General features: G+C 33.1%; 1 pseudogene; it reads left to right on the top strand.

The window, feature by feature from the left end:
- Nucleotides 1–23,268, top strand: part of LOC140152086 (ATP-binding cassette sub-family C member 9-like) — a 55,561-nt pseudogene that overhangs the window by 6,599 nt on the left and 25,694 nt on the right.

Here is a 23,268-nt window from a genome sequence, read left to right as displayed (position 1 = left end):
AATTCAATGAGAGTGGTTAATTACATTTCAGGGTACAATTTATATGTGAAATTTTGTATTTTCCATATTTGATATAGTTTTTATCGTATCTACAGAAGTCACATGACATCACAAATTTGAAATACAGGTGACTTGTATTATGGTTGATATTAAAGTTGGGAACTTATGAAGTGTTAACACAGCCATTTCGGAAAATCTGATGTTTAAGAAATGTTATTTATTGTGGTATATTTCAGAGACGTAATTCCGTTTACCATTTTTCGTAATTCCGTTACCGCTGCCTTTTTTTGGGAAAAAGGTCTAGTGCTGGAATATCCAAAAAATATAGCCGAAACAATTCATGCCAGGTTATAGTTAATAACATAGGTAATAAAAACCAAGATCAACCTAAGGCCAATACCTGTTAGATTTCATAGAGATTCTTTTGAAAGTCAATGGAAAAATAAGACCCAAATTTGTGCCGTAATTCCGTTACCAGTACTCTTTGGGTCTTGGATCTTTCCACATGCAGGAAGTTTCCAAATTTTTATTTCTATATGATAGCAGAGGTATCATCTGACCTGATAAAGGTTTTCATAATCAGTTTGACCATAATACTAAGCCACAGCATTTAAAACTGGGGCCAAAATTTCTGAATTGTAATTCCGTTACCGCGGAATTGCCCAAATATATTCTGCAGGATATAAATTCCAACTGCCAACAGCTAGCTACTCCATTTTGAATTCATTCAGTGACCTTTGACCATATACCCAGCCACAATGCATTCTTAAGATGCTTTATGCTATTTCAAGGTCAAATTAAAAGCGGATAACCACCGGGTAACTCCTGCAAAGAATCTAAGTTTCTGGGAACCTTTTAAGTAACTGATTTGAAATATTTGAGTTTTTGGGAGACTTCCGGATGTCTACCCGAAAACTTTTGGATAACTTAAGTAGGTATCCGCAAGGTATCCGCTAGCGGGCACTTTCGGATAACTCTGGAAAAGGTAGCAATGGAAGACAGGAAGTTGTGGACATCAATGGAAGACAGGAAGTTGTGGACAGCAATGGAAGACAGGAAGTTGTGGACAGCAATGGAAGACAGGAAGTTGTAGAAAGCCATCACAGTTCGAGGACACCACTCGAATTAAGGATACGATACATGATTTACCGACAAGTGACTCATTTCGGAATGCGATCATGTTTCCACAGGCTTCGTTGGGACTCGAACCAGCGATTCTAAACTTCCTTCGATTACGCGTCTAGTGCTTTACCGCTCGGCTACCGTGGTAGTTGAGCAGATGAGTGTAATGATAAAAGATCAATCTCATAATGCCATCTTTAGCCTTTTGTTTACTAAAAAAGACGCGTTTTGTAAAGATAGATTATTGGTTTTATGCATAAATAGCACGAACGTAAGTAAGCAAGAAAGAAAGAAAGAAAGAAAGAAAGAAAGAAAGAAAGAAAGAAAGAAAGAAAGAAAGAAAGAAAGAAAGAAAGAAAGAAAGAAAGAAAGAAAGAAAGAAAGGAAAAAGAAAACGTGGGAAGAAACAACAACGATAACTGTTTAACACATGAACGTGTTAATGATTAACATCAATGATATGTGCTGCCCAGCAATAACATTAATGTTAATATAAATTGAATTACAATACAACTAGCTTTCAGACATAATGTGTGAAGTATCAGCATGTACAGCTGGTAATAATTAATATTGATCACCATATTGCACGTTAAACTTAATAAAACTTCCTAGCATTAATAACTTCTTCTATTAATGCTATTGTTCATAACATGTTATTCAACACCAACATTAAAAACCAGTAACTTTAATGTTTACAACTTTTACAACAAGTGAATGCAAGTGTAATTATAAATAAGGAAGAAAGAGAGAGAGAATGAAAATGAAGGAAGAAACAAGAAAGATAATCCATTAACACATGAATGTATTAAAAAGTAACATCAGTGATAACAGCATTGTGCCGCCCAACAATAAAATCAGTGTTAATAGTTGAACATGAATGTGGAGTATCATTCTGTTCAGTTGTTCATAATATTTCTCGCCATTGCACGTTAATAACATAGTAACACTTAATAAAAAAAAGTAGCGTTAATTTAATGATTTCTTCAAACTAATGCTACTGTTCACATCTGAATATGTTATTTAACACCAACATTAAAATACCAATACAATACAATACAATACAATAATGTTGACATTTACCTTCTCTCCTGTCATCGTCTAAATATCATATGCCTGTAGTATGAATACGGTCACTGTCAATTTTGAGTCTATTTTCCTAGACTAGTTATTCCTATGTTTGACTTTGTTTTATTAGGATTTGTAAAACTATTTCTTTTTTTGTCACTGTATTATGAGGAACATTATGAGAAATGAAAACAAACATGTAGAAAAAGGTTATTCTTATGATTGACTTTATTTTATTAGGATTTGCAAATCCATTTCTTTTGTTTTTCATTGTATTATGAGGAAAATTGTGAGAAATGAAAATAAGCATCTAGAAAAAAGTTATTCTTATGTTTGACTTGTTTTATTAGGATTTGTAAATCTATTTCGTTTGTTTTTCATTGAATTATCAGGAAAATTATGAGAATTGAAAATAAGCATCTAGAAAAAAGTTTTTCTTATGTTTGACTTTGTTTTATTAATAATATTTGTAAATCTATTTCGTTTGTTTTTCATTGTATTATGATGAAAATTATGAGAAATGAAAATAACCATCTAGAAAAAAGTTATTCTTATGTTTGACTTTGTTTTATTAATATTTGTAAAACTATTTCTTTTGTTTTTCACTGTATTATGAGGAAAATTATGAGAAATGAAAACAAACATCTAGAAAAAGTTATTCTTATGATTGACTTTATTTTATTAGGATTTGCAAATCCATTTCTTTTGTTTTCATTGTATTATGAGGAAAATTGTGAGAAATGAAAATAAGCATCTAGAAAAAAGTTATTCTTATGTTTGACTTGTTTTATTAGGATTTGTAAATCTATTTCGTTTGTTTTTCATTGAATTATCAGGAAATTTATGAGAATTGAAAATAAGCATCTAGAAAAAAGTTTTTCTTATGTTTGACTTTGTTTTATTAATATTTGTAAATCTATTTCGTTTGTTTTTCATTGTATTATGAGGAAAATTATGAGAAATGAAAATAAACATCTTGAAAAAAGTTATTCTTATGTTTGACTTTGTTTTATTAATATTTGTAAAACTATTTCTTTTGTTTTTCACTGTATTATGAGGAAAATTATGAGAAATGAAAACAAACATCTAGAAAAAAGTTATTCTTATGATTGACTTTATTTTATTAGGATTTGCAAATCCATTTCTTTTGTTTTTCATTGTATTATGAGGAAAATTGTGAGAAATGAAAATAAGCATCTAGAAAAAAGTTATTCTTATGTTTGACTTTGTTTTATTTGGTTCGAAAATAAATTTCTTTTGATTTTCATTGTATTATGATGGAAATTATGTGAATTGAAAATAACCATCTAGAAAAAAAGGTATTATGTTTGACTTTGTTTTATTAGGTTTTGTAAATCTATTTCTTTTGTTTTTCATTGAATTATGAGGAAAATTATGAGAATTGAAAATAAGCATCTAGAAAAAAAGTTATTCTTATGTTTGACTTTGTTTTTGTAAATCTATTTCGGTTGTTTTTCATTGTATTATGAGGAAAATTATGAGAAATGAAAATAAGCATGTAGAAAAAGGTTATTCTTTTGTTTGACTTTGTTTTATTAGGGTTTTAAAATCCATTTCTTTTGTTTTTTATTGTATTATGAGGAAAGTTATGAGAAATGAAAATAAGCACCTAGATAAAGTTATTCTTATGTTTGACTTTGTTTTATTAGGATTTGTAAAACTATTTTTTTTAATTTTCATTTGATTGTGAGGAAAATTATGAGAATTGAAATAAACATGTAGAAAAAAGTTATTCTTATGTTTGACTTTGTTTGATTAGGATTTGTAAATCTATTTCTTTTGTTTTTCATTGTATTATGAGGAAAATTATGAGAAATGAAAACAAACATCTAGAAAAAAGTTATTCTTATGTTTGGCTTTATTTGATTAAGATTTGCAAATCTATTTCTTATGTTATTCATTGTATTATGAGGAAAACTATGAGAAATGAAAATAAGCATGTAGAAAAAAGGTATTCTTATGTTTGACTTTCTTTTATTAGGTTTTGTAAATCTATTTCTTTTGTTTTTCATTGTATTATGAGAAATGAAAACAAACATCTAGAAAAAAGTTATTCTTATGTTTGACTTTGTTTTATTGGGGTTTGAAAATCTATTTCTTTTGTTTTCATTGTATTATGAGGAAAATTATTAGAAGTGAAAATAAGCATCTAGAAAAAGTTATTCTTATGTTTGATTTTGTTTTATTAGGGTTTGAAAACCTATTTCTTTTGTTTTTCATTGAATTATGAGGAAAATTGTGAGAATTGAAAATAAGCATCTAGAAAATAAATATTCTTATGTTTAACTTTGTTTTATTAATATTTGTAAATCTATTTCGTTTGTTTTTCATTGTATTATAAGGAAAACTATGAGAAATGAAAATAAGCATGTAGGAAAAAGGTATTCTTATGTTTGACTTTGTTTTATTAGGTTTTGTAAATCTATTTCTTTTGTTTTTCATTGTATTATGAGGAAAATTATGAGAAATGAAAGCAAACATCTAGAAAAAAGTTATTCTTATGTTTAACTTTGTTTTATTAATATTTGTAAATCTATTTCGTTTGTTTTTCATTGTATTATGAGGAAAACTATGAGAAATGAAAATAAGCATGTAGGAAAAAAGGTATTCTTATGTTTGACTTTGTTTTATTAGGTTTTGTAAATCTATTTGTTTTGTTTTTTATTGTATTATGAGGAAAATTATGAAAAAAAAAAAAATAAGCACCTGGAAAAAAGTTATTCTTATGTTTGACTTTGTTTTATTAGGATTTGTAAAACTATTTCTTTTGATTTTCATTGGATTAGGAGGAAAATTATGGGAATTGAAAATAAACATCTAGAAAAAAGTTATTCTTATGTTTGACTTAGTTTTATTAGGATTTGTAAAGCTATTTTTTTTTAAATTGTATTATGAGGAAAATTATGAGAATTGAAAATAAGCATGTAGAAAAAGTTATTCTTATGTTTGACTTTGTTTTATTAGGAGTTGGTAAATATATTTCTTTTGTTTTTCATTGCATTATGAGGAAAATTATGAGAATTGAAAATAAGCATGTAGAAAAAAGTTATTCTTATGTTTGACTTTGTTTTATTAGGATTTGTAAATCTATTTTTTTTTGTTTTTCATTGCATTATGAGGGAAATTATGAGAAATGAAAATAAGCATCTAGAAAAAAAGTTGTTCTTGTTTTGTTTTCATTGCATTATTAGGAAAATTATGAGAAATGAAAACAAACATCTAGAAAAAAGTTATTCTTATGTTTGACTTTGTTTTATTAAGGTTTGTAAATCTATTTCTTTTGTTTTTCATTGCATTATGAGGAAAATTATGAGAATTGAAAATAAGCTTCTAGAAAAAAAATTTCTTATGTTTGACTTTGTTTTATTATGATTTGTAAATCTATTTCTTTTGTTTTTCATTGTCTTATGAGGAAAATTATGAGAAATGAAAATAAGCACCTAGAAAAAGTTATTCTTCTTATGTTTGACTTTGTTTTATTAGGATTTGTAAATCTACTTCTTTTGTTTTCCATTGAATTATGAGGAAAACTATGAGAAATGAATATAAGCATGTAGAAAAAAGGTATTCTTATGTTTGTCTTTTTTTGTTATTAGGTTTTGTAAATATATTTCTTTTGTTTTTCATTGTCTTATGAGGAAAATTATGAGAAATGAAAACAAACATCTAGAAAAAAGTTACTCTTATGTTTGACTTTGTTTTATTAGGGTTTGAAAATCCATTTCTTTTGTTTTTATTATATTATTAGTAAAATTATGAGAATCCGAAATAATCCTATTTGCATGTGATTTTCAATATTTGTTTTCATTATGGGAGTTGAAGTAAGCATCTCGAATTTTAAAAACAATTTGTTTGATGATGCTTTTAAAATGTAGACTTTCAAAAGCTAGATCTTCATAATTATGTTTTGTGTATTGTGTTTACTTTATCCCGCATTATCCAATATATACGGTATATTGTTTTAGTGTCTCAAATGATTATTAGGTAGTAGGGTTTATAACTGTTTCCCGTCTCCGTTCGTTTTATTAGTTTCATATGATATACGAAGCTCCCTCCCTCATCAATATAACTTTCTTTTTCAGACAATACAAGGCTCATTACAACCGATGAACCTTACACAAATAGTGTACAGTTGCACTAACACTGAACTCCATCGACGTTTTATGATATGACTTTCATAATAATAATAATATAACTTCCTTTTTCAGATGTACCATTCCTAGGAGTACGCCAACGAGGCTATCGTTACGGTTATCAACAGTATTTTGCAATGACGACCGAAGATGAAAACAGGTGGTCCTGGTTTTGTCACGAATCCAACATCTCATCTGAAGCAGGAGACGATGGAGCACGCATGACCGAATGTTCAGTCAATTTTGCCGCCTTTTTGCTTCATCTTCTATTTGTAATCATTGCATGTCTAGTGCTTATATGGAGAAGATGGTGCTGTGTTTTCCATGAGGTGACGTCACTATATCTTATCAAATGGCCAGGTCATAACGCAAGATGGGTTCTGTCATTTCTATTGGTGGTACTAGCTTTCGCTTCATTGGGAGAAGGAATTTTAACAGAGATCGCAAGAAAGGTACCAAGTCCTCAACTGCAATTTTATCTTCCAGCATGTTTACTTCTTATTGCAACTATTATATCAGTGTTATATTACCAACTGGCTGAAAACTGGAAATCACCAGGATTACTGTGGTTCCTTCTTGCATATTGGTTTTTCTGTATTGTTATATATATTATGAGAATAACACATCTTTTTCAAGAAAATGTGGCTGGTATTGATGCAGCTGTCCTATGGATCACAGTTTTGATGTTGGTGTCGTACGTACTGTTACTAGTATTGGAACTTAATTTAGTCACTATCAAGGTAGGTATATAGTAATTCTTATAAGTAAAGACACTTGAAAATCTTACCAGTCCTAAATGTCTAGACACAGTGGCGACTCTGGGGGACCCTGGAGGGGGAGCAAATGCCCCACTAAGAACTCTTACCCCCAATAAAAACCCCAAAATACGAATTTTTTCTTTCTTTTTTTTTTTGCTGTAACTTAGCTCAAAATTGGTGAAATTCACTAAGACCCGAATGTATCCATACGAACATATTCATGTTCTAGACAGCAATGGCACTTATTAATTTAATATCAAATTTAATAATAAATTAAATGCTCGATATTTTGGGAAGCACTGTGTCACTTAATGGCAAATTGTCCAAAAAATCGGTTGCAGAAAATTGTTTAAATTTACTCAAAATTCCCATAATCTTACCGTCGAATTCAGGCAATTGTGTTAAATTTTGTTTGTGAGCGATTTAGTATGCAATTTAGTAAGCAGAATCTCAAACAATTTCTGTGTTTTTTGAGAATTGGTCTCAAATGAACTTGTCTGTCTCATTGTGTTTCAGGTATGCCGAATACGCGGGTATCAGTATGATGCACCCTGTAGCGAATCAAACAATGATGATATGAGGTACACAGAATACTGTGTGTCCTTTCTGTATTACATCACATTTTGGTGGATGAATTGGGTCTTCAAGCTGGGTTTTCAACGACCTCTGGATATCAAAGATCTTGGAAGTTTACCTAAGAATCACAGAGCAGAGCATCTGTATGAGATCTTCAAAGTAGACTTCCAAAAGGAATTGGTATGCAGTTTATGACTCAACTTGTTGTTTAGTGGTCATGCTGGTGTTTTTTTAATATTTTTTATGCTATTGTTTAGTGTTAATTATATAGCTTGTTATCGTTGCTGTTTTTTGTTTTTGCGCGGCTTAAGTCGGCCGTGTGCAAATCATTATGATAATGTGGGAATAATCGTTTGCTGCATCTGACTTAATGGTGATGTTGTTGTGTCGTTAATATAAGAATATGCATTAAACTAAATTGCGTTACGTGTGGTGGATGAGCTCCTAATCACAGTCCTTAAAGGTGCGTATGCTTGTTTGTTGGTTGGTTGGTACAGGGTGAGTCAAAAAAAGTGCAATAGAGCAAAGAATCGATATTTATGTAAGAACCAAGTTGAACTTTCCCATTATTGAAAGTTTCTATAAATGCCACGCTCAATAGTCACCTTCTGTGAAAAAATGAAGTGACTCGTCTCTACCGTTTAATTTTTATGAGTCCTTTTGCTGCGATACCCAATTTCATTATTTGTCCACGAAGTACCATGTATTTTGAATGGGAGCACACAATGCACGATAAATGCATCAGCTCTGAAACTGACTTTAACTTAAATAAGGTTGATTTTGCGTTAATTATATTTCCTTTTTCTGTTTAAACAAACTTTCTAACATTACTTTAAGTCCTTCATACCTCACACGACTCCAACTCCAGTTTTTTTAATCCCAATATGTCCAACCTTCAGGATATTTTGAAAGTCACTCCACTTCAATTTGCGCGCATTTCATTTCGACATTTGAAAAACCCGCCTACAAATTTATATGATTTTGATGGAGAATAAACATCTTTAAAATAAAGGGAAAATGAAAATAACAACAAATAATGTTTCTACTCTTTAAACAAGACCAAGGGCAATAACGCTTTGGGTGCTCAATTTTATTTCAATGCCAATGAGTAAAAGAAAATGGCAGTGGTTCCAAATCTACCTTACACAGAGGGGGCTGACATTCAAATGTTAGATGTCTCTTGGACAAGCATTAAAATTGGGTATCGCTATAAAATGTGTCATAAAAACAAAACGGTATATTCCTAATTCCTTGCTTTTTTCACACAAGATCACTAATGGATATGTTAATTATAAAATGTTTTAAAACCTAAACGGTTCAACTCGGTTCTTAAATAAAAATGGATTCCTTTCTCTATTGCACTTTTTTTGACTCACCCTGTAGTATTGTGATGAGCCCTGAGTAATTTAATTTGATCATTTATGTTTTTATACAATTTAAAGCTATTTCATGAGAGTTTTGAGAGATGGGAACACCCTGTTCAAATAATCATGCAAGAGTATAAAGAATTAGGGGAATGCCGTTTTGATCAGAAAAAGAAATCCAATCATATCTATTGTTTGGATCTTGGACATTACAATGTGTCTCAATGTGACCATTGTATTGCATGGTGTGGAAAATACCGTCATATTTATAATAAGGTAAAACAACACATGTGTCATTAAAGTGGATCAGTGCATGAGTATATTATATGCAAAGTACATATAAATTCAAGTATACAGTTTACTTCGCTGAGCAGTAATCTTTGCATGACAAGTGAATCATGATATATATCAGTCGTCCGTAACATTGAGTGTAACAGAACCTTTGTAATCAACAAGAAGAAGATTGTCTGATAAGTAGTATATCATTAGTGTGATCTATATTTGAAGTATATCTTTTATATATGTGCAGAATCATTGTCAATCATTATTTTACTTTGTTAACTTAATCAAACAGTGTGTTATTGTTGTGCATTAAGTGTGAGAACTGGGAAAAGGTGATTTTGGTCTTGAGTCATTATGGCTCGTAACAGTATAAATCATTAAAAAATGCTTCAGTTTGAACAATGTTCACGCAACACATATCAAGGCATACATCGGATACAACACCCTTGCAGAAAAATAGCTCCTGTGTCTGATCAATCAGGTCTATTCATTTAAATCTTTAACATAACAAAGAAAAGTATTTTCCCCAACCTATTTTAAGAGTCTTATAAGAATTGTAACAATTCTTATGTTTTTCTTTATTTTTTGAAAATTCCCTTAATTTTGACAGTTTTTGATTTTTTTTGCCCACTTAGGAAGGAGCTATGGTTACCAAACTTTCAGGGATGGTAAATAAGCTTAATATCTAAATTCTCTCGTCAGTTTTTTTGGATAAAGTGTTTACTTTTTGAAAAAAATTATTTTTTCCATTTTTAATTTTAGGGAATGTTAGAAACACTGTAGCTTAAAATAGAAACACTTAATTGGAAAAAACTGACGAGAGAATTTAGATATTAATCTTATTTACCATCCCTGAAAGTTTGGTAACCATAGCACCCTTCCCTGTTGGCTAAAAAAATCCTAGAATTTAGATAATTTAGTGTTTCTAGAAAAAATCAAAAATCATAAAAAAGTACCAACATTCCTGTTAAATATATACTTAAGTTACACTAAGTTAGAAAATAAACTTGGTTTGTATTATTCTGTGATATATTGGCAGCAAAATGAAACTTAAAACTTTTATATACAACTGCTAAAGGAGAGAAAAATCAGTTTGAATAAAATCTTTGTTTTCAAAAATGTTGTTATTTTGAGAAATTGGCAAAGTGCCAAAAGCCCTCCCCTGTAGTAATTCAATGGGATTTTGAGATGACAAAACTCAAAAACGCTTTGTTGGAAAAAATTAAAACTTTGCAAGTAAGGTTTTCTCATCAATACACACATCCTATATCATTTTCAAGGAGTTCTGAGCATGACACCGTAGCCGATACAGCCACCTTAAGTGTGAGAACTGGGAAAAGGTGATTTTGGCCTTGAGTCATTATGGCTTGTAACAGTATAAATCATTAAAAAAAATGGTTCAGTTTGAACAATGTTCACGCAACACATATCAAGGCATACATTGCATTTAACATCAATAATTTATTTGGTTGTATTTTACAACAATATCCAGGAATACAAGACTTCTATCGGTAAGAACCCTTCCGTGTGGAAAGTTTTCTTGAGAGTGTTTAAGGGAGAAATCTTCTGGGCTGGAATTACTCGTCTGATTTACGACCTCACGTGTCTTGTTGGACCACTGGCTCTTAATGGCATCGTTGCCTATGCTATTGCATATGGGGAAGAGGTAAGTGAATTCATTTTGAACTCTTTGGTGTTTTAGCTTATTTGCTAATCTTTACAGCCAAATAAAATTTAAAACATAATTCAGATCATACACAATTTAATAATCACCGCAGAATATTATGAGACATAAGTTGTTTATATATTATCAAAAAATGTTTTTAAATGTTATGAAAACGTCTTATACCCTTAATATACCCTTTATATAACCCGACATTTAAACGTTTTCTGACAACCTTTTATAACCTTTTGCGAATTATGTCAAAAACGTTTTGTGTTTGCTGGGATACCGTAAACGTTCGCCTAATGGCGCTCTGGATTTTATAGAAATAAGAGAGCGACATCCTTGCAAAATCTCAACAGCATTAAGGATACGTGTGGTTAGAGTCTGCACGATAATGATTCAGAAACGTTCGTGACGTGATCAAACAGTTAGGTTACTTGGAGCGTGATTATAGTGGCTGTATGCGGAAAGATTATACTGCAATAACAATAGAGGTTATCCACTTTGCTCATGTGTGACTTCTAACAAAAGGTGCTGGTTCCTGTAGTATACCTCATTCAAACCAATTCAATGCACGACCTCGGAGTTACCTGCATGACTTTGGCGGGCTATTTTGAAACAGTGATGATTGCACATGCATGTACTTCTTTTGAAAGTCCTAAACAAGGTATAGCAGTTGCTGATAGGATATGCAGATTATACAACACGGATAACCTCTGTTGATTTTGCAGTGCTTATACGCGAATATACGCTGAATAACGTATAATCTGGCTCACTATAAAAACGCTCTAGGTTAATTATTACTACTAGAGTAGTAAATGTTTTGGTTTTTTTGTGGCGTTGTGGGTCAGGTATTCTTTCTCAAAAATTCATTGTCCTTAATTTTCAGATCGATTCATACCTAACTCATTTTGGTACATCTGTCATTGTATTTTTTTTCATAGTGTGTGAATATTCTTCTGTTCAAAATTACACTTTTTTTGTCTGCCACGTTAGCTCAGTCGGCAGAGCGTGCGCCTTGAATGATACAGGGTACTGGTTCAATTCTTGATTACTGACCCTATTTTATGTGAAGAAGTATGAATAGATATTTATGTCCCCATTTTTGGAATGAATATTATGATTCGTTTTTATTATTTTTTTAAATTATGTTTTTAGATAAATAGTCACTACGAAACATGATTCCAAACGGCAATGAAAACCGCGGTGGGACCAAATTTGCTACACCTGGTACCTATCAATGCGCGGTCCATATAATGGTAATCGCCTTACACGTAAAAGTTAAATGACCAAGATAAATCCTTTGCAAATTATAATCCTCACTGTGTCATATTATGTAACTATACAAAGTGTATTATTTACTTTCTTGATTTATTCATTATAATAGCTCAGCCGTTTTTTTTCATTTTATTAAAAGGGTTGAAGCATGGTTGAACCCTAGACAACAGAGCATATCCATCAGACCACGAAGTGGTTGCGTTACTCCGCGCTCCGTGGTATCGGAGTCAAACAATTTTTGAATGGCGATTATTTTGATCCAGGTTCAGAACTTAATGCGTGATATAGTCCATATAATGATAATCGCTTTATAGTAACCAAAGACTGAACTATAATGAAACATCCTCCGTGTAGCAGTTTTAGACAAAAGCTTGGGATTATTAGGGCAGAGGTTATCTTTTGAATCTTTTTATAACCACTGAAGCATAGTCAAAGACACTCGAGCGAATTCAGAGACTTGTCGCTCGCGACAAAGGAATCTGGGTGCAAACATGTATAGAGAAGTCGGTACGAATTTGATATATGAGGGTTTTATGGGTTTTATACTATTTTAATAAAAACCGTCGAACTTAACAACAATAATAATAATAATAATAATAATTAATATTGCTTTCATATAACTTCAGGGGAGAACCCATTATGCCATAGTAGTTACTCTCCATATTAATTGTTAAATACAAGAGAAACAAAGCAGAATGAAATGAAAAGAGATAAAACCAACAGAGAAACAAAGAATCGTGAAAAAAAAAAGACTCAAACAAATTAAATAAATAAACAAAAAACGATATAGACAAAATCAACAGAATAGAGAAAAAATACCTAAACAAATAAAAATTAACAGATTTTAAACAAAAAGAGATACCAAATCAGAAAAAAAAACCATTGACAGACATTCTAAAGGTACATATATATGAGGTATATTTTGTTGTTGTTATTTTGAAACTTTTGTTGTTGTTAGGACAGGGGGTTCTTAATACAGGCCATCCGGCCTTCCGAGAACCTCCTCATTCAATATATGTGTTTAATTGTTGTGCTGTTATATTTTATATTTGAATGAAATAAAGATGAATGAATAAAGCAAATCTGTCAGAAATTTCTGCATGGGAGACGATCTAAAGTTCCCTCTATCCTCGTCTGATGCTCTGCTAACTGATCTTGGTCATAATTGAATGTGTCGACAGGTTACACATTTTAACTACACGCGCCCTTAATTTTCAGTGATGATACTGGGCTTTTAAGTTTTACAGGGAGGGCGCTCTCTCATTTCTATAAAATCCAGAGCGCCTTTAGGCGAACGTTTACGGTAGCTCTTGTATTTCATGCTAATTGTAAGACCATAAGACCAAGTTTTGAAACCTGTTTGGTCTCAAATGGGAAACCAATAATGTTTTATGTTTCTGTTCACAGTAAACAATTGATATGTATTTTCTTTCTTTGATTTGATATAGATAGAAACACATTACTATATTACAGTCAAAGTGTTTTTCTTCAACGGCTATATTTTGGTCGGCGTTATCTTCCTAGCCAATATTTTGCAGTATTTATCGTATCAACAAAATATCTACTTGAGTAGTGTTATTGGGGTACATATAAGGACCTCACTGCAGGTACGAGTGGTATAGCAATTCACCAATTATTATTTATTATTATATTATTATTATATTATTTATTTATAATATTTCCATTTGTACTTGCAATAGAATTGTATTCAATTTTGATGGCAATAATGGACGTTTTCCAGAAGCAGTGCTTCCCAAAAAATATTGAGCATGCTTCAATAACGATCGGTATTTTGACCCCCCATTTGACCCCGTTGTAATAGATTTTCCCGTCTACCCCTCGACTACGAAAGCCTAAGTTAAACATACATACGCGTACCTTGTCCACCCCACACAACCCTACATATTACACACCCGTCACTCATAAACAAAAACAAACACGCAGTTAAAAAGCACAATTACATACACTCGCATGACACAAGATTTCCCTCAAAATATAATTTTGGCAATTTACGGAGACCTATGGCGCAAGGACAAACTACCCCCCCCCCCCCGCGCCTTTTATTTTATTTAGAAGAATAGATATTAATGCATATCTATATATTAATTTTATTCTTTTCTTTTTAGACGATGGTATACGATAAAGCACTACGCCTTTCAAGTTATACTATTTCCGGAGGGAGTATGACACTTGGACAGATCACCAATCACATGTCTACAGATGCTTTCAATGTGTTCTACTTTTGCCAAAGATTGCACTTTCTATGGGCAATTCCATTCAGAGTACGTGATGCTTTATTAGTCTTTTTGTTTGTCGGGCTTTAATATTCGGGGAAAATCTCATTCTTGCCAATGTATTATATTAATAGTATGTTTGTCAATCTCCTCTTGCTAAAAAGAAGAGACAAAATTGATCAAAAAAGTTGCAAATTGGTGAAACTTTCAAGTTTTTATAAATGCATTAATATAATAATATAATTCCGATTCATTTTTTATATATTATAAACTGGTCATTTTCATTATTTATATCTCCAGCTTATTACAGTAACCGCATTGCTATATCTTCAAGTTGACTCGGCTACATTTCTAGCACTTGGTACAATTCTGATCGCCATTCCTATACAGTTTATAACAGCACGTATACAAACAACGAAGCAAAAACTTGTCATGGTAAGAGTTTTTCAGCATACTTTTTAGGTTGTTCCTGATCACTACGGAAACCCACATATCATTCGGTTGTTTGATGTGATCATTTATTAGAAACCATTATTAAAATCAACTATATCATGCTAAACTTTAATTTCACCTCTTTTACTAAATTATTCACTTTTACAGCATTTTTAAAGCTTTTTTCTGATATAAAATGTTTCTATTTATGACCAAATTGGTGGCGCTATTTAGTTACTAGAAAAGTACCTTTTCAAGCTTTTAATACAAATGATTCCTTTTATTTTTTGATGAAATATGTTAATTAAATTTCTTTGCTGCTTGCATCTAATCTGTTTTAATGCGCAATGATCACCTACCCCTACACCACCCACAATTGACCTTCGCAAACAGGATCAGCTCCATACCCTGAGTTTTCGCAGCCAGTATCAGGAGTTAGCAGGGTTAAGTTCCATGTCCAGGGAATTTAAGCTAACTCAAATTTAGTCTCGGTCCCGGCTGATTTGTGCTCCTTCGTAACTAGACAAACCGTCTGGCGACAACATCATAGTACGTCTTTTCTGAACATCTGGCTGAACATCAACTCGGTAAAATACGGAGTTGCCAAATAAGGTCTGTGATGCAGCAGTTGATGGACGGCAATGCGGTGATATAAATCAACACAATGTACGTGAGTACGCGGCCGCACTGCGAGTAGTCGCGTACATGAAAGGCGATAAACAAACCGTCTGGCGACAACCTCATAGTACGTCTTTTCTGATTGGCTGAACATCAACGCCATAAATACTGGCGTTAAATTTTGATGTCAATCCGAACGCTGGGCTTCGGCGCATGCAGTGGTTGATGGACAGCTATGCGGTTACATAAATCCACACAATGTACGTGAGTACGCACTGCAAGTCGCGTACATGAAAGGCGATATCGGACGATCGGCGCCTCAGTGGCTGCTATTAGCTAGCGTACATTTTTCGTGTGCGGTATCCACAAAGACTTAATAGTGGAGGGTCTATGATGTTTAGTGTCACTTACACAAGTCACGTCCTATAGCCAATTGAAAACAGTTTTATTTGGAAATCCATTAACCAATCAGCGATTGTCATTTCAGGGTTGTAGCCAGACGGTTTGTTTAGTGACAGAGGAACACAAACCGGCTGGGACCGAGACAACACTGCGAGTCGCTGACATGAAAGGCGTCCATCTTACGTTTGCGGTATCTACAAAATCAGATGTTTGTTTCACTTACACAAGTCACGCCCTAATCTAGCAACCACATGGTTCCATATAGCCAGCTGGGACCGAGAAAAACTCAAATTTACACGAGAGTATACTAACTACCGCCAGGGTTCGAACCCGCAACGCACCATAGTCGAACGCCCTATCGATTCAGCTTACTTGACTGCTGTAATTCAAATGGACAATCATTGTTCTTAAAAAACGTTGCAAACATGAATTGAAGGAATTTAATAAGGAGAAAAGATTTAACATAAATATAGTATATACTAATTGCTTTTGTTCTCGTGCAAGTGAGACTGGTATGAGCTGGGGCTAATTTTAATTAGGTTTAAATGAAAATAAAATAAAATAAAAAGACAGAAGAGTCCCGGAAGAATTAAACTTCTCTGTAGTTAAATTGCCTATCGTAGATACTCCTCCAACTAATATACATATAACCCTGATTGGTATTCATTTGTGCAAAATGAATAGATGTTTCACATCTGATCTTTTCAGTGACCATACTCCTTTTGACTGCTGGCCCTGGACTGTTGGCTCCCCAAGTGGACTATCATTATATTTTTGCTAAAACTGAGTCTGGCTTGTGATTAGTTGTCCAGATCTCGTGATGATTTAAAAACTCAGGGACACGTACCATTACTCGAAATCGATTTATGATGAGTCCCGGGAATATACCTGGATATATACGTCTAGCCCTTTTCTATTCACAGATTATCCATTGTATTCCTTTTGTTTCAGGTTCGTTGCCTCGACCATTACCTAGAGTAATGGAGGTAGCTAGCTGCCCAGAGACCATTATCAACACAATAGCTCAAGATAACGGTCTCGGGCAGCGAGCTAAACAAAAGGAATACCATGGACATTCTAGAAACACTATGGAAAGGATCACAACATACATGTAGAATCCGAGTTGGTTACTAGTCCCAGATAGAATTACAGAACAAATGCATTTACAGCTCGATTTAAATGCAAATGTTACATGAAAAGAGAAAATTATAGAGGGCTCCTGCAGTCCGTATAACAGTAATTCATATACCACCTCTGGTGCTCAGTTAAATTTATGCAAATTAAATGTTACTTAGCATATTAAATTAAGTAAATATTCATAAATAAAAAGTAACCGTTTCGTTGAATGTATACTCAGTACATGTATATAAACTTGCCATTGGTTTTTAGAAGGGAGCTTCGCAAACTAACCCGCGGTACTCATTACAAGTCAAGAGGCTGGGGCTGCAAAGCCTTACTGTGACCTACCCATAATGGGGAGCACCATTAGACACAACGTTACTAGGATTTTCAAATATCTGCTTATACTCACATTTTTCTAAGATATAAATTTCATGGTGTTGAAACAGATTCAAACGTCCAAACGTTGACAACTCTATACAATTTGCATTATTCATTAATCATTTGAATAATAATGGTCACGGGGTGAATACACTCCAGCGGATTAACTAAGTGAATAACCTATCAAACCACTTCAAATACTAAGATGTCAATTGAGATTAATTCTGTATTGATTTGATTAAATCACTTGCATTTGTCATTAAATAGACTCGTAGACTCGCACGCAGGACACATGGGAAGAATATTACACTATCTCGGGGTGTTTTTATTTTGGGAAAAAACCCACAACTTTTACAAAATAATACATTAGTTTTTTCCATTTTGTCTTTTGGAAAATGAATACACCATTACAACGAATTCGTTTATTTTGGCTGGCCGTATATGTAAGATAAACGGTTCAAAACAGACAATTACCATAGATAATCGGTGTCATGTTGAGGTATGGTTGCATGTTAGTCGCTCGATTCGGGGTCTCGCCTTCCGAGCGACTAACATGTATATCCCAAGACACCCTTTATCTACTACATAACTACAGCGCGCACGACTATCTGTAGAATTTGCGGCGCTTTGTGTTGGCAAGAAAGTTAAACTCTCACTTGGACTTGTAGGTACGTCGGATTGATAACACATATAGATTCCGTGCATGATTATGATAATTAACATCTCATAGTCACTGATAGATTTTAGCAAAATGTTTGATGTTGGGGAAATTTTTTTAATTGAATGCTTACAATCGGGGTTATGCGAATGCGGTCAACATGATCAATAAAGAACATGATAAACGAATAGATCCTAAAAATCATAATTATTCATTCACTAAGTAATCCTTCATTGAATATCATACCTATTATTGTGACTTTGTAAACTTATTACTTTTAGACTATTTCTTGAATACTTTACTTGCAATACACATAATTTCATCATGATCAAAGCCGTATAATCTGAAATGATGTTGATAATTTAATAATATTTACTGCAGAAAAATTCAGATGAGCGTCTCAAGCAATCTAACGAGATGTTACTAGGAATCAAGCTTCTTAAGATGTACGGATGGGAGGAAATGTTTTGCAAGGCGATTGAAGCTGTACGGAAGCTAGAAATGTCGTCTATTTTCAGTTACAATGGCTGCTATAGCTTTAATAGTAAGTTTTTTGTCGCTGTTTGAAGCTGAAATTATACTTACCTGACAAGCGACTGACATTTAACGTTTATTAGTCAAACGTCAACTAATCGCTGATCGCTCAGCGACCGAGTATAAATTCAGTTTAAAGATAAAAGTCGTGGCGAACAAGTTTTTTTTTTTTAAAACCATGAAAGTCTGAGACATATTTTGAAGAAAATTTATTTGATTCAATACTCGCTTTTGTTTAGGTATGGCCGTGTGTCCTGAACTCGCCACCCTTAGCGTTACATCACAAATATTACGAATTTTATACCAATGGAGTTTCTAATTAGATTATCTCCACAGTTATCAACCCTAAACTAGCAAAAGTATACATTTTTGGTAAGCTGAAGGCATAAGCAATTCACATATATACATTTCAACTCATTATACAGGGTGACCTTCAAGTTAAACAGGGTGGAATAAAAAAGATTCAGATAAAACATGGGATACTTAATGCATTGCTTATTACCAACTTGCAGTAATAAACTGGAAGTAAACAACATTCATTTGGTTAGAAGATAGGGGGAGCCTACTGAATTTGGAAGACACCAAAATCACGGCTGTTTAGTAATCTCGGAATACAGGGTATGTTAGAATTTTTTACAATTCAACATATTTTGAACTGAAACATTTTGCCCCTAACCCATACAGAAAAAATAAAAAGTAATTAAGATTTTACAGTAACTTTTAGATTTTGAAGACATCCGCATTACTTACTACAGTGTTTATTAAAAACTGTTAGTAGAATTGTTTAGCTGTAAGGACATGAGTCTTTTAGATGCTAAAAATAGTCAAAATCCAATTTACAGCCTTTGCAGAAGCAGACTATGCACTAAAAATATCAATCCCATAGAGTTTGTGTGTACCACATCCCCAACCTCCACATACCCCACCTCCGCCATCCTGCCCATTCTGAATTCTATGAAGCACAGTGTCAGTATTACAAAGGCTGAAGAATTTCTTTTTACAGGGTTGAAAGTGCATTTTATTTAGCAATAAAATGAGACCACAAGCATGACAATAACTTATTGCTTGGCAGAGATATCATCATTTAATTGGAGTCGACTTTGGAAAAACGTACATCGCCACCTTTTTTGGATGGCCAATTCAAGACGCACGACCGTATAAAACAATTGACATTTGTACTTCAAATGTGTAAATCAACCACAATTTTATTCTGTGTAATTTTGAACATTCGAAAATTAAATCTTAATTCAAAATTAAGTTTTAACAAAAATCTTTAAAAAAGTACGCATTCCGCATTTGTTTTTGAAACTGACATGGGCTTTGAGACATAGCATTAATTTTTAAACTTAGCGATGTTAAGGGCTTTCTCCCACAAAAATGACTTACCGAATGCAGTTGTAAGTGTACAAAGTCATTTGTTCTACAACGTCTATTAACAATTATTACAAAAAAGGGGCTTGATTAACGTGGTTTGAAGTTCGTGTTTGATTACAAAATATTCGAGTTACTGTATGTTTTATTATCTTCCAGTATTTTTTCACCAATGTACGCCTATATTGATGAACCTGGCGGTAAGTAGTATTTTGCACCGCTCAATTATTTTGCGATAACATCATATTGCAGCCATATTTTAGGATTTTTGCGAGGGCGCTTTTACATTATGACGTCATGGTGAAAAAATATTGGTGCTTATTTTGGTATCACTGGGTAAAGGTCTTGCCTGGAGCCCCATAGCTATAGTACCAAATATAAAGAACAGAATAGGCCAGTTTCTTTTTCAAAAACAAGGAAATTCCCTCGAACCCATTTCCCTGGAAATGCTTTTATTGCAAAGGTTATGCAATTTTGTGCGGCTTTTAAGAAAATTGATGCATAGGCAACGAATTTTAAGTCTTCGTTTTAATAATTTAATTTAAATGTTCCTTTGGTTTCGAGATTGCATTTACACAGAATGCCTTAAAGGTCAAATCTAAAAAAAACGAAAAAAAACATTGATAATTACGATTTGAACAATAATTTCTTATGCAAACAATAATTTTTTCTCCAATTGCAGGTTTACGCCTCTTACCCATACATTACCGGTAAAACCTTGGAACCAAATACAACATTTGCCGCTCTTTCTTTGATGAACTTACTCTCAGAACCGATGTATTTTGTGCCAATGGTTACGTCATTATTTGGTGAATGCATATGTTGGTGTACGTAGATTTGAGGCGTTTTTTACGGCTCCAGAAACGGAAAGGTCTCATGAAATCCAGTGGACAGAGTACTTTAGCACAGTTGGGGTAAGTTGTTTTCAACGATGCAACATGGCATTACCTCGGATATGGGCAGACTGGTTTTTTCGACTGTGTTGACAATATCCCCCGAGAATCACTGTCTCCCGAATGAATCTCGGCTAGATAATTATCGGTGGAGTTGGTAGGATTTGGGCCGGGATATGGGAAAAGCAAAACAATTTTCGGGGACTCCCTTAAAAGATCTCAAAAATTCAGGGCCCCCCTTTTTGACATGAAAATTATGGGTCAACCCCATAGAAAAGCATATAAACTCAATTTTCGCATCAGGTCCCCCCTAACAAGTGTTTGTGAACGGTCCCTAATTAACAGGCGCTTCAAGTTGTAGTGCAGGCTCTTTTGGCTATACTTGTGAACAAAATATTTATAAAAACGAAATGCAACATGTATAAAATGAAAATTAACTACCAATATTTGTAAAGAAACACCAATTTGTAAAGGTTTAAAAGTTCTTTTTTATAAGACTTAAATTGGAATTATAAGTTTATCGTGAAAATGCAGGGTCTTGTCCGTATTGCAAAGATTTGTTTAGCCCCTTCCTATTAATTCAGCTTCTTAATGTATATAAACCACTGAGCGGACGCCTTCCGAAATGATAAGAGTTTTCGGGTTTATATTAACGTGGCTGTGTACTCTAGACATTGTTTCTTTCGCGAAATTGGCCTTTTTTAAAAATGTATTTACGTTGTTATGTTTTTTTTAAATACAAGGAAAGAAAATCCAGATTTGTAAACTCCAACTGCTCTATTTTATGGATTTTATTTCACCATTTCACTCGTTTCCGCAATTTAAAAGGAAAGAAAAGCTTTGTTGTACCATCGTGGTACACGCGAGCAACAACGCATCGCGTTTTGTAGTCGCGCAATTTGTTAACGATCAGATACGCTACGCATACGCAACGCTTATCTGCATGCGCGGCACATCTTATGGAAGCACCACGGAAGCACTGATTTCACAAAAACCTAGCGGTCAAATGGCTCCGTTTTAGCTGATAAAATGTGATTTTTTCAAGTTCTTTCCCCCGATTTAAACATCAAGATATGAATAGATTTCGCCCAAACTTCTCAATGGGCTGTGGATTTACCCGATGTTCACGTAATGTATGGTAGAAAAACGAGAACTGCCGCATTCTCCTGTGAGCTTCGATCAAAGTGCAAAATGTGACCACTTTTAACTTCAACGGCCTTTATTTCAATGTTCATTTTCTTGGTAAAATGACGATTTAGGTACACGATAACTCATCATAAAAAGCATAATCAACTTAAGAAACGGTTTTCTCATTTTTTTTATATTTTGGTCTATTTCCGATTTTAGGCATTATTTTGTGCAAATAGGCGTTTGTGAATTTTTAACTTGAAGTTCATTTTGATGCCTTATATGGTCAATACCTCAAAAAACCCGTTTTTGGAATGGTGCCTCAAGATTAAGAAAAAAAAACACCAAAAACATCTTGGAAAGAGTGGTTTTTTTTGTTATGATGTACCGAACAAAAATTGCCAAAAATTCACTTTTTTGTGATTTTCTTCATAATTGTTGTTTTTACACCAAATCTGTATTTATATTGAGATTCATTGATGTCTTGCCTTTATAAAAATGTATACTTTTATGTCTTGCGTGAACAATTACAAAGTTATGCCACTTTTACTACATGCATGTCTGAGAGTACACAGTGGTTAGGGTTATGATTATGGTTTATGTGACAGCTACCTTTGTGTATTTACCACGGATTTACTGAGTTAGAAAAGGACCTAGGGAAAGAAATAAGGTTAGGAGTTAGGGCTAGAATTAATAGGTTAGGTTAGGGTTAGGTTGTGAAATATGGTTTGGGTGGTCATAAATGTATGGGTAGATGTTCGAATTATACATTTGGTCGCCATTGTACAAGTCAAATTGTATTACTATGTGAACATTAATAACTGTGAATGCAAATATTTCTTGTTTCAGAAAAAGTCTACTAATCGCGTACACCAAAAGAAGCGACATAATCACCATGTGAACGAGAAAACTCCCATTCTCCATGCTAATGGTACCGATTATCAGGGTGTTTTGTCTCAAACTGACCAAGAAGTAACGCGGTTAACACAAGGGTTAAAGTGTACTTACGCGCTTAAGGTATTAGACAGGTCCATTCCAGGAAAAAAATCAAAGTTTACAAACTACCCTTTTTAAAGGACAATATCTTAGCAACTAAACCAGCTATGACCTTCTTATTACACAGGGCTGATTACTACCTAGTCGTAAATGAGTAGTAGTCAAAACAATGGGATATTTTATATTTTGTTTTAGTTTCAGAGGGGGTCAAAATCAGACCCTCGTGCTGTTAAACAA

This window comes from Amphiura filiformis, chromosome 5 (assembly GCF_039555335.1).
Source record: "Amphiura filiformis chromosome 5, Afil_fr2py, whole genome shotgun sequence".
In the NCBI taxonomy this organism is placed as follows: Eukaryota; Metazoa; Echinodermata; class Ophiuroidea; order Amphilepidida; family Amphiuridae; genus Amphiura; species Amphiura filiformis.
The sequence above is the reverse complement of the archived record's forward strand: the minus strand, read 5'-3'. Positions and strand labels throughout refer to the sequence as shown.